The 11380-nt window shown below is 42.7% G+C and overlaps 1 protein-coding gene across 3 annotated transcripts in view; it reads right to left on the reverse strand.

The window, feature by feature from the left end:
* AHNAK2 (AHNAK nucleoprotein 2) overlaps window positions 1-10737 on the reverse strand; it is a 55090-nt gene extending 44353 nt beyond the window's left edge. For all 3 annotated transcript variants that reach the window (XM_081935673.1, XM_081935671.1, XM_081935672.1), the window contains exon 1: window positions 10362-10737. The gene's annotated coding sequence lies outside the window, so the exon portion shown is untranslated. The remainder of the gene's footprint in view (window positions 1-10361) is intronic.
* Between the last annotated feature and the right edge of the window lie 643 nt (window positions 10738-11380).

Below are 11380 nucleotides of genomic sequence, written 5' to 3' on the forward strand. Positions count from 1 at the left end.
ATCCTAGAGAATAATTCACATTGTCCTCATTTAGCAGACACTGTTGAGACCAACAACTCAGTCGTTAAACACAATGGTAGCTAAGTGAAACAGTGACTGTGTTTCTGATTATGGTCTAGCTCGCCTTTATTTTCCAGACCTGCAAAGATTGCCAGTGTGAGAATTGTTCACAAAGTTATGTTTTAAAAATTGCCGTTAGAATTGGAGTAACCAATACCATTGCTGTATGAGGCAGTCACTAAATAAGGACTACCTGATGAATACAGGCCTGCTTTCCAAGCTAAGCCTAACCAACTTGTCTGAATATATTTTAATCTTTTATTGTGATTCCTCAAATCCCAAATTTGGATGCACAGGAAAAAAATGTTGATCTCATTATTTGGAATAAGAACTGAACTAAAACAAGACGGATAATATATTTTAAACTATTTTTCACTGTCAGAAAAGTTAGAAGAACACTTCCAGAGGAAACATTGGTCAGTTCTGGTCGCCACGGTGTAAAAAAGATGTGGAGACTCTAGAAAGAGTGCGGAGAAGAGCAACAAAGATGATTAGGGGACTGGAGACTAAAACATATGAAGAACGGTTGCAGGAACTGGGTATGTTTAGCTTAAGAGAAAGAAGGACTAGGGGAGACATGATAGCATTGTTCCAATATCTCAGGGGTTGCCACAAAGAAGAGGGAGTCAAACTATTCTCCAAGGCACCTGAGGGTAGAACAAGAAGCAATGGGTGGAAACTAAAAAAGGAGAGAAGCAATTTAGAACTGAGGATAAATTTCCTGACAGTTAGAACAATTAATCAGTGGAACAGCTTGCCTCCAGAAGTTGTGAATGCCCCAACACTGGAAGTCTTTAAGAAGATGTTGGATAGCCATTTGTCTGAAACGGTATAGGGTTTCCTGCCTAGGCAGGGGGTTGGACTAGAAGACCTCCAAGGTCCCTTCCAACTCTACTATTGTATTGTATTGTAACTTTCTTTCCAATCTAATTTACTACACCAGAAAAGCTGTTGTAATGAACACTGGAATGTTGCCATCTCCGATGAACTATTTTTAAGGAGCAACTGAGATAATCTTTACCACACTTTACTGAGAGAACGTTAAATTAGCCCTCCGGCCTGAGAACTGAAGTTTCTTTATGAAAGTGCCATACCAAAAACATTTAGCAACCCACCCTGTCCCGGATATCAAAGAAGCTAGCTTTATCAGTTACTCAACTACATCACCCCAAAATTAAATGCTAAAATAAATACAACTCGCAAGAAATGTGAAGGTGGATTGTTACTCTCAGGACAATCTTCTCCAGAGGCCTGTCTGACAGGCACAGCAAGGAGAGAATTTGATGAGTGTCCATCTCAAGAAAAATGGGGGAGAAACCACCTAGAGAAAGGCATTGTCAGTAGCAGCCTCTTCATTTGGGGATATTTATTTATTTGTTTGTTTAAAATAGAGCCGCCAATCTTATAACCAAACTCTGGGCGGCTCCCAATCAAAAGTTAAAACAACATAACAACCATATTAACATTGTAAAACCAATGCATTAAAAACAAAAACCTGGCGCCAAGTCATATTTCTGATGTGCAGTCACCTAGTGACTTGAGGGAAAGGCCAGATCTCCAAACCTTTAAGGAAGGTTGGGAAGGTAAAGCTTTGCCAAACTTTGGGAAGAGTTTTCCATAGGACAGGGGCTGCAAGAGAAAAGGCATGCTTCCTAACTTCTATTAGATACTGCAACAGAAAAGGCATGCTTCCTAACTTCCATTAGATGCCAATATTTAGGGGAAGGGACTAGGAACATGCCCACAATATATGTCCTGGTAGGATCGATAGATGTTCTTAGGAAAAGGTTCTGCAGATAACTTGGCCCCGTGCCATCTACGGCTTTAAAGGTGATGACCAACACTTTGAATTGTACCCAGAAAGAAACAGGAAGTCAGAGCAGCTTGAACACAAAGGTGTTATATGAACAAACCTAGCCCCCACCCCCATTACTGCCATTTCATTACCGTTGATGTTTCCGGTTAGCCTTCAAGGGCAGCCCCTTGTAGTAATCAAAACAGAATAGTTTGATCTATGAGGCTAGCTCAGCGGCCCCTTGAATCCTTTAGGAAACTAAAAGGACCATAGAATCTGTCCTTTTTCCTAAAGCATTTGGGGAGGGAGATTTAACTGAACCGAAGTACAGTAGTTGTAACTCTGGATAGATTCTTAAAGTTGTTTTAATGAAAGCACATTGTAAGATACCTGGAGTCATATGAATAGGTGGCATACATATATTTCAAACAAACGAATCATAAAGCTTGTGGGGCACCCCTTCGGCAGCAATTTTTAATAAGATCAAGGAGTACATAATGGGATATTTCATTTGTAGACCCCGTACTGAATTGCTGCAAAGGACAGCATTTGAAATAGCAGCGGGGTTACCGGCAAGAGAGGCAGTTTGGTGCAGTGGATAAGGCACAAGGCTAGAAACTGGGAGACTGTGAATTCTAGTCCTGCTTTAGACACAAAGCCTTTTTAGTTGGTGGATCTGTAAACAATAAGATTAAATCTCCACCGGCAATGATTTCTGCCCTTTAATTGCTTCAACATCATCAAAATAAAACCAATTTTAAAATGGGATTTGTCTGCAAATAGTTAGTTACACTTACCTAAACTTTTTTTTTAAACAAGTTTGTCAAAGCACTTGATGGAATGGCACCTGCTAGGCCTTCCTGGTGCTCCAAAAGTCTGACTACCAAATCTTTGATCCAAAAGCCCAGATGACCACTAGATGCCAGCCAAGAGTATGTTCTTTGTTGGCATGTGATGGTCTGGAGTGTTACGGCCCAGAGATGATAATAATCCTATTGTATGGAGTGAATCACAAATGAGAAAAATCTTGCTGTTTCTAGAAGCTGAGGGATTGAATAGTTCTGAAGGGCCTCTTGTGATCTAAGAGAACTTGGCCAAGAATCCAGTCTGACACACCCATTTGTTACAGCTTGTTTTGAAAGGAGCACCCACTATATCCCTGACACAACTTTGCCTGATTAAACTACCATTGCTATTTCTTATTCTTTCCTTTATCAGGTTGTAAGGCAGGGGTCCCCAAACTTTGCAACTTTAAGACTTGTGGACTTCAACTCACAGAATTCTGTGAGCTGAATTCTGTGAGTTGAAGTCCACAAGTCTTAAAGTTGCAAACTCTGTTCTAAGGGCTGCACAATTAGCTCACTTGGCTGTCCGTTGTCTGTTTCATTGGCTTAAGAAGTTCAAAGAGGGAGAATGAAAGGAAGAGGTTTTATGCAGAGCTGGACCAGCAGGATGCAGCCAGCTGGCTGATCAGCTGAAAAGAACCCATGCTATGTTTTACTAGGATCTTGAATTCAGCTAGAAGCAGTGCCTTAGAAAATTGACAGCATTCTAGTAGCCTATGAAAAAACTCACCCTGATAAAGACAGTCATGTACTTGATACTGTAAATTAATAGAAACTATTAAGGTTGTGCAGCAGTACATCATAGAAGGGCAAAAAAGCACCTTTCTTTTTACGGTATTCCTGACAGGCACTATGTGTAATCTAAATCTGGGTCTCTGCACAGCTTCTGAACTTACGGTATATCTTCTCCATATAATTACCGTATTTTTTGGAGTATAAGATGCACCAAGATTTTGAGGAGGCAAATTTTTTTTAAAAAAGTTTTTGCACTCTGCAGACCTTCAAAAAATGGGCCATTTTTCACTAAAAAGGGCTTGTTTTTTGGCAAAAAAGGGCATGCATAGCATTTAGGAGGTTATAGAGTGCTCTTGGGGGCTGGGGGAGGACAAAAACAAGCAAAGAACGGCCCATTTCCTGCTCATTTGTGCCCTCCCCAGCCCCCAGGAGCACTCAGGAAGCCTCCTATAAAGGCTATGCACAGCCATTTTTGCAAAGGGAGTGGGGTTTCGGGAGGCCAAAAATGCTGTATTCAGTGTATAAGATGCACCCAGATTTTCACCCTCTTTTTTGAGGGAAAAAGGTGTGTCTTATACTCTGAAAAATACAGTAAATTGGGATGATTTCTTTTTAGAGATGATAAGTTCTGGTTGTCTGTTTCTGGTTTCCATTGATATTTTTCTTGCAATAGGGAAAGCAGAGAAGGAGTTGATGTTCCCAATCACAGATAGTAGTTGTAATGTAACATTCTCTGTCAATCAAGCCTTCACCAGATATATCCATCCACATTAATATGTATTATAATAGAAAATATATTGAGACTGCTGGCCGACATGCTCAAAATAATCACAAGCCACTTGAGACGGGAAGTAGAACTACAATATTTATATAACCAAACCAGGGGTGGGTTCCTGCCAGTTCTAACCTCTTCTATAGAAGAGGTTCCACAAATCTACAGTGCCGTTTAGAATCGGTTCCAGATCCCTCGCCCCGCCCGTCCGGACATCATCAAGATGAAGAGCGAGAGGAGGAATTCTGGGAGTTGAAGTCCACAAGTCTTAAAGCTGTCAAGTTTGAACAGCCCTGGCTTTTTTTCTAAAGGGTTAGGGGTGCAAGGGTCTTGTAACCTGACAGCTTTAAGACTTACACACTTCAATGCCAGAGTTCCTGAGCCATCATTTTGGTTGCTAAGCAAGAGCGTTGTTAAGTGAGTTTCACCACATTTTACGTTGCCCACGCCCACCCAGCCACATCACTGCCAAGCCACTCCCACCCGGCCACATGGCTGGCAAGCCACTCCCACCCGGTCACATGGCCAGCATGCCACTCCCACCCAGTCACATGGCTAGCAAGCCACTCCCACAAAACCAGGCCACACCTACAGAAGAGGTTCTAAAATTTTTTGAAACCCACCACTGAACCAAACAGTCTGATTATTACTATAAAATACTTTACTAAATGCAAACTGAGAACATGCAGTTGTCAAGTCAAATTTCTATAAAAAATAAACTAGCTGAAAAATGCCACAGAGTGTCCAGCTCTATAGCCTTCAGAAGCTCTCTACATGGGGCTCCCCTTGAGATGCACCCAAAGACTTCAGCTAGTTCAGAATGCGGCCGTGCAGGCTATCATGGGGAGTACTAGGTACTCCCACATAACACCTCTCCTGCGTGAGCTGCACTGGCTGCCTGTGGTTTTTCGGGTGCGTTTCAAGGTGTTGATTACCATCTTCAAAGCGCTCCATGGCACAGGACCTAGTTACCTGCGGGATCGCATCCTACCGCATACATCCCTGCGACCAATTCGCTCTCACAGGGAGGGACTCCTCCGGGTGCCGTCCACCAAGCAATGCCAACGGGCAGCGCCTAGGAGTAGAGCCTTCTCTGTGATGGGCCCAACCCTCTGGAATGACCTCCCCCCCGATATCAGAACTACTACCGACCTCCGCTCCTTCCGACAAAAACTTAAGACTCACCTGTTCCAATTAGCTGGCCTGGCCCATATATAGTCCCATTTATACCTCCTGGCAAATATTTTATCCTGGGATAGTTTTTAGGGGTTTTTTAAATGTATTTTTAAATTTTCTAAAATTTTAAATCTAACTTTAACTATTGTACAGTAAACTATTGCTACCTCCTCCAGCCATATCTATATTTATTTTATATTTATATTATGTATATTTATTGTTTTTAATATGACTGTACACCGCCCCGAGTCCCTTCTGGGAGAGGGGCGGTCTAGAAATCAAATAAAAGTTAAAGTTAAAGTTAAGAAGAGAAGGAAGAGGAGTTAGGTATGAATGATATTCTAATAATCAGATAGTAACATGTTCTCACAATATATTTATCTATGGTTGATTTAAGCATAGTTTATTCAAATAAAATGAACTTGTAAGGCACAGTGGACATATATTACATGGGCTGGGTTAACTGAAAATGTAAGGTTAAAATATGGCTGATGAAATCTCTGTTTATCTTGATTAGTTTGTATCTGTTGTACTATCCTAAACATATTTACTGTACAAATGTCTTTAATGTATAAATAGGCATTCAACCAGTATGCAACCAGGTGAAAATTTAGGTTATAAATTTCTTGCATGTATCTTTGGTCATCTGATCATGTGAACTTGTCATCTGGTTTGATGCATGCTCAGGTACATTTAGCAACACAGTAGGGGTACAAACAGCTGAAGGTGCTACCTGTTTTATCTCCATTTACCCAGAAGAAACTTCCACTGCTTGCAATGAAACTCCCAAAGTGTAAAACACTTGCTGCAATCCATTTCACCCCATGTTAACAATAGTTAACATCTGTCTGTAGAGATTCTCAGTCATCCAGGTCATGGTTGTCCCAAAGGTGCTTTTTCTGGACACAGCTGGACTTTTTTGTTTTTTCTTTGAAGACTTTTAGCTTCTCATCCAAGAAGCTTCTTCAGCTCTGACAGAATAGTGGGGAATGGAAGGATTTATATTCCTTGCAGACAGCTAGTTATTTGCATCCTTTTAGAAGATTGTTGAAGCACATGGAGGTTTATCTGTGTTCTCAGGGTCACCTGAGTAGTGCTCCCGGTTCCTGTAGTCTGCAATTCCCCCCCCTCTAGATTTTTAGCTATAATTCTCCCCACTCTCCTGTCAGAGCTGGAGAAGCTTCTTAGATGAGAAGCTAAATGTCTTCAAAGAAAAAACAAGAAAGCCCGGTTGCCTCCAGAAAAAGCACCTTTGGGACATGAATATCAATATTATTAATTTAACACATCTTACTCCTAAGTAAACAAAGATAGGCGAGCAGCCCTATTCACATATTTTTTACATAGTGATACTTAATTAAACATTCACATTTAGTGTTAAAACTAATCCAGTAGATCTTTTACAGCAATCCGCTGTAATAATATTTCTAATCACATGAATTCATTTAGTTGCACAGTATACAATTGTGAATTCGAGTAAAAATATACAGTTGACACCCTTTTGCTTTTCTTTAAAGATCGTAAGAACTGCAGGAATGAATTAAGTAAAATCGGTGTGTGTTAATTTCTTCCAATATGCTACTAAAAACAAAAGCGGAACTGGCTGATTTACTCTCACACAATTCTACATGGAAACCATCAATGGAATCTACCAGATCCCCCAAAGCCCCAAGGTTAAATTGGATGATCTTGTTTTTTGAAAACCACCTTGGCCACCAATGATGTCTGTAAGCACTTCCTGTAAATCACTTTTGAAGTGTTCACAGTACAGTACTTGGATTGGGGAGGGGCATCTAAAGAAAAGGTGAATAGAAATAAACTGCACAGATGCAGCCACTAGGAATAAAGATCCAGTAAAGGGTTTTATTTTTCCTATAGACATGGCAAACAAAGGCTTAGATATGCTAAGTCTAACTGAAGAATTATTTCAAAACTTGCTGCGTTGTTCAAATGGGGGAGGAGGAGATCTAATGAGGCCTTTGCTTGCAGAGGTCCTATGAATGGAGGAAGCCCACCAGCTTTCATTCAGTTCCAATTATATCCTTTACCAACAAGAGCTAGGGAAGAAGTTGGAAGATTTTTTTGTCTTCCATGTTCGTAGTCTCCTAGTCCAGGAGCTCTTACCACCATGGCCAACAATCTACAGAATGTAGAGTAAACCAGGACGATCCCACATTCTTCATTCTCTGATCCAGAATTTATATAGATTGAAATGCTGAGATTGGGATTCAACTAACAGCTGTATTACCAGAACCATCAGTGCCCAATGAATATTCAGAGGGCAAATGTTTTTTTTATTGAAAAAATGCCACCAATGTTTTTTCTACTAGATCTGCATCTGCAATCATAATAAAGCTTGAGATTTGTTGTGTAAGGCTGCAATCTTGTTCAATTACTTAGTTATAAGCCCCATTAAAGTTATAGGATTTGCTTCTGAATAAACACTGATGCAGTTGCATTACATCTCAGTTTGTCCAGTGACATGAATGAGCCTACTGTATAAGGCTATAGTCCGTCACACAATTATCTGTGAGTAAGCCCCACAGCAGACCTATTTCTGAGTAGGCATTGTGGAATTTCTGCTGTTATAATTCTGTTGACCAGAAAGTCAATCCCATTCAGTTGAATGATACTTTTAATCTAACATCTGAATAAAGCAGGCTTTGCAAATGCCTAGCTCTGGATCATTTATTGCATAAATTGGTATCACATGTTTCAGTATTGAACACAGTTGTTTTTCAAACTGGGAGTGACTGTCTGCAGAGATGGAACTATGAAAGATCAAAATAAAAGGTGGCCATGATTAATTAAGATGACAGGTACAAAGGACATAAATCTGACAAGTCTTCCATTAGAAATATTTGGGGAGTCATTGCTTATAACCCCAGAAAATAAATCGGTGTTCTGATTGCCAAGTGGATGAGCCAGAGGTTATGTAAGTCACTTGGTTAAGGCAGGTACAGGCAGGGGTGGGCTTCAAAAATTTTAGCAAGGGGTTCTCTGCCCAGTTGCTGGGTGGGCGTGGCCTAGTCGGCCTCCTGCCCCACAGTGTGTGGGGAGGGTGTTTTTGCCCTTCTGGGCCCCGGAGGCTTCTGTCGAGCCTTCGGGAGGGCAAAAATGGCATCCCCAGGCTCCAGAGCCCCTCTGAAGGCCTGAAACGGCCCCAGTCTTCCTGAACTTCCAGTAGGCCTGTTTTTCAACCTCCCTGAGTCTCTGTGCACACCCTGCACTTACCTACATCCAAAATGGGCTGCGTGGGACTCCTGGGAAGGGTGGGCAGGGCAGGGCAGGGCCAGCCAGGAGTGGGATTTGGGGGTTCTCCGAACTGCACAGAATCTTAGTTAGAGGTTCTCCCAAACCCCTGCAAACCCCCAGCAGCCCACCCCTGGTACAGGACTCTCTTTGTGGAGGTGAGCATGAAAGCTGTCTCTGCATACAGAGCCAGCTTTGCTGTCCAGGAGATCCAGGATTCCAGAAATACAACAGATCATAGCTTGAATGCCTGGACAGCTACTGCAGATGAGCTTAAACCAACCATGGTCGTGATGGTTAGGGAAAACACGAGTCATGATCTAACACATGTCATGAAACTATCTCAGGGAAAATTGTAGATAGGACACACCTGAGCTAGAGGGAAGATTCATTTGATTGAGGATAAGATTCCCCTACCCCCCCCTTTGCATAAAGCAGTTTCTCAATCTTGGCAATATCAAGGTGTGTGGACTTCCATTCCCAGAATTCCCCAGCCACCAACATCTTAACGTTTTCGAAGTTGAGAAACAACTTCCCAAGGTAAAATGACTATATTGTAGCCACACCTGCCACAGCCATTCTGTTTCAGAAGTTCTCTGTCTTCAGAAAGCTGTCCCAAAAGGTACAGTAGCATTTTTCTAGAGCTGGATGAGAGCTATTCATTTCTATGAAAGAAATGGGTGTTAGGGGTATGGACCCCTCCTACAGGTGGAAGCTAAGCTTCCAGGGTATTCCAATTAAAACTCAAGTCTGTCCTTCATTTTTTTTTTAAAGAGTGTTCTGTGCACCGTGTGCTTCCACATAGTAGCACACTGGTTTTGGAGGTTATTCACACCACAGTGTTCAAAATGCTGAGAACTGACTTTTGCGTTCAGTAATAGGGGAATGGTCTAGAAAAGACCACACTTTATGAATGAGCTTCATTTACACACAGCACATCACAGAGGCCAAATTCCAGACTGAGTATTGTTTCATTTTTCTTGTACAAACTGAACTGTCTCAGAAAGTTACCACAAAGAAATTTGGGAGGGATGGGATCCATCCTGGCCAAACCCACTCCCCCCTCCCCGAACTGGGCCAGGCTCAATAAGAGGTCCACATACAAGAGACTTCGCAGCAAGTTCTTAATTCCTAAATTCAAGAGACCTACATTTGACAGGAGCTAATTTATTGCACCGTTTTGGACTGCAACTCCTTCTAAAACTCAGTTTAAAAAAACCCAAACCTCCACCCCAGGCCATTTTCAATAGTGTGCATCTTTTTTAACTTTTTTAATCCAAAGAGTCTCATTTCTAAATTACTAACAGTGTGTGTGCGCACATTATCCCGCTATGATCTTTCTCGCTCTTTCCCTTCCTCCAGCGCTACAAAACTTAAGGAGTGGGTGTGCCTCTTGTTCTCAGCTGGCAACTCCGGAGCCCTTTACAATCGGACGTGCCATGTCCTTGATCACTGCGTTTTGCACGCGGGCACACACGATACATATTTAAAAAGCTCACCTTGGCTTGCAAGGTGTGTGTGTGTGTGTGTGTGTGTGTGTAAGAGAGAGAGAGAGGGGGGGAGAGAGAGAGAGCACTCAAATGACCTCAATTTAGATACAAAGTTCTGAAAAGTTGCTCTGAAGTTGCAAGGCATCGAGACACGCTAATCCCGGACAGCCCCTCCTCCCCCCCCCCAAAAGCAGACCTTAACAAAAACTGCCACCCAGGACTTGAATCCAACGAACCTTGTTGCTACTGCCTCGTTGTGCGGATGGGCGAGGGGGGAAATGTCTTCTCCCGTCCAAACCGCGCAGTCCTCGCCCGCTCGGTGACGGTTCTCGCAGCCCGCGGAAAGCCAATCCCCGCTGCAGGAAGACCACAGCTGGACTGCTTCCTTCAAGTTGGAGCCACTTACAGGTCTTGTGCCGAGGGTGAGTCACCCTCCGCCATGGAGGAAAAGAGGCTGGGGCGATGGCTGTCAAGACGGACTCTTCTCTTTAAGCCTACACTTGCAAGCACCAATGTCGATGCAGGGGTGGAGAGAGCGGGAGGGAGAGAAAGAAGCAGGGATCCCCCGTGGCTGCGAAGGCGAGGGCAAAACAAATGTCTTTTTTCCCGGGATTCATTTCAAGGCTTGCCTGGGGCCAATGAGTCATGAATACACTTCTCTCTCTCTCTCCCTCCCTCCCCTCTCTCACACACACACTCTCTCACACACACCCACACCCATTCGCGTACAGCAGATCCACACACACACTCATTACAAGGAGCGCAGAGTAGCTTTCTTTTTACACTTTTACAAAAAATCTGAGCCTTCCAAAGATAAAGCGGTTTCGTGGTTTTAAAAAAAATCACTTTAGCAGCAGTCATTCCGGAATGCAGGCTCGCTGTCTCCTCCTACGTCACTGGGTCTCTGGCCGGCCTTTACCTGCTGCGGTCCCATTTCACCAGAAGAATGCACATGTCCCAATCACACCTATCCTAAAAATGTGCCGTGTGTGTGGATGCTCAGCGGGGGATGGGTCTTTAAGCCGCTGCTTAAGTGACAGGTGTAAACGGCGTTTTTTGTTTTTTTTTACTACATCCCAGGACCTGGCAAATATCTTGGTCTTCCCATATATTGTTGAATTTCATATGGCTGCCCACTTCAGTTCAGTGACTCTGGATGCTAACAACGCATAAATGCATGCTATAACAGGATAAACAAACAACATTATAGTGCAATGAGACTCCTAATAAGCTATCTCACAGCTCATCACTGTCC

The sequence above is a fragment of the Natrix helvetica genome, assembly GCF_964273705.1.
Source record: "Natrix helvetica genome assembly, chromosome: 1".
NCBI classification, from domain to species: Eukaryota; Metazoa; Chordata; class Lepidosauria; order Squamata; family Natricidae; genus Natrix; species Natrix helvetica.